Below are 1,858 nucleotides of genomic sequence, written 5' to 3'. Positions count from 1 at the left end.
AAATAAATATACCTGTGGATTATGTACTAGTCTTCAGAATCGTTATTTTTTAGAATAGTTTATCTGACTGTGAAGTGTAGGTACATTAGGTGTGTTTCTATATATATTCTAGCTTCTTAATTACAATTGTAGGTTGTTATTGTGATGTATATTAGTTGATTATAACATCTCAAACAAAGTAAAAGTCAAATTTGCTATACAATAAGGTATGTAGTTGGTAAGAAATGGACACTGAGTAGTAAATAGGCCTATCAATTGTGGCATGTTTTTGTTGAAATCGGGGTCAAAGTAAGGTTTATTCTCTTAATTTTAGGAATTTATTTGTAAGTCAGACAGAGTATAATTAAGCTACATTATTTTACTTTTGTTGCAGAGTTTTGGAGCAAAAATTAAGCATGGCTACATCATGACAACATTGTTTAAACAATCCGAATGTGTTTTGCTATACTTGCAATCTAACACAAAAGGGATCAGTGAATTTGTGAAGTGTGCTTATCTTGCTTACTTCAGGCATGGGTATCTCACATATCATATGCAAACAATGTGTTCAGCATCTTTGACAGTGGAGAAAAAAGGATAGAAAGTCACTCTGCTTTGGTATTCCAATTGTCTGGTGTTTAAGTTCATCAAAAAACCATTTCGATTACTACTATTTAATATTTACGAAGGGAATCAACAGGAATTCGTTGGTTTATCCAAACCTCAAGTCTGCAATTAGGCCAATTCCACACTGCAACAAAATTCCTGTTCCAGTGTTTAAAAACTTGCCTGAATTGGAATTGCCTGGGTGTCTGTTTTGTCCACTGACAGTAGTGAAGCCACTGTTTCAGACGTCGGTTTTCCTCCTTCTTCACTACCACAGCTTTTTTCTCAAGGAGAACTTAATGATTTGACTAGAGATCTCAACCTTTCTAAAGAATCTTCTGAACTTTTAGCTTCAATACTCAAAGAAAAAAAATCTACTTCAGCCTGGAACTCTCATAACCCTCTCTAGAAAACACCTCATATTGAATTCTTGCCATATTTCACCCAGGAAAACAACATAGTATACTGCAACGACATTGCTGGCCTGTTGTGGCAGCTTGATGTCGAACAGTATTATTCTCATGATTGGTGCCTTTTTATAGACAGTTCCAAAAGAAGTTTACAATGTGTTCTTCATAATGGCAAATTATATAAATCAGTTCCTCTAGGCCATTCAACGACCCTCAAAGTTAAATATGGTGAAATCAAATTTGTTCTTGAAAAGATTTCATACAAACAGCACCAATGGATCATATGCGTCGATTTGAAAGTGGTTGGGTTTCTCCTTTGGCTACACAAAATTTCCTTGCTTTTTGTGTTTGTGGGATAGCAGGGTAAGAACAGAGCATCGGATAAAAAAAGATTGGCCTGTGTGCACAGTGAACTGATTCCGGGCTCTTTCAAGATTCTAGCTTCTCTTTTGACGGAGCGTTCCAAAATTGTGTTTCTTCCTCTTCATATAAAGCTTGGCATCAAGAAACAGTTTTTTGAAGGCTCTTGAAAAAGATGGCGACTGTTTCAAATATATTTGCATGAAATTTCCAGGCCTAACCAAAGAGAAATTAAAAGCTGGAATTTTTTGAGGAACCCCAGATTCGAAACTTAATGAATGACACAAATTTCTGTAATTTTATGAATCCTGCAGAATTGAGTGCTTGGATGGCATTTACGAATGTAGTAAACATTTTCTTAGGAAAAATAAAAGGCGCATAACTACAAAGAACTTGTTGATCGTTATTCATAAGTCTCCATCAACTGGGTGCAAATATGAGCATCAAGTTACATTTTTTACACAGCAATCTTACCCGTTTTCCAGAAAATCTAGGTGATATGA

Source organism: Euprymna scolopes, chromosome 1, assembly GCF_053919585.1.
Source record: "Euprymna scolopes isolate OS-2025 chromosome 1, ASM5391958v1, whole genome shotgun sequence".
Lineage (NCBI taxonomy): Eukaryota > Metazoa > Mollusca > Cephalopoda > Sepiida > Sepiolidae > Euprymna > Euprymna scolopes.
The sequence above is the reverse complement of the archived record's forward strand: the minus strand, read 5'-3'. Positions refer to the sequence as shown.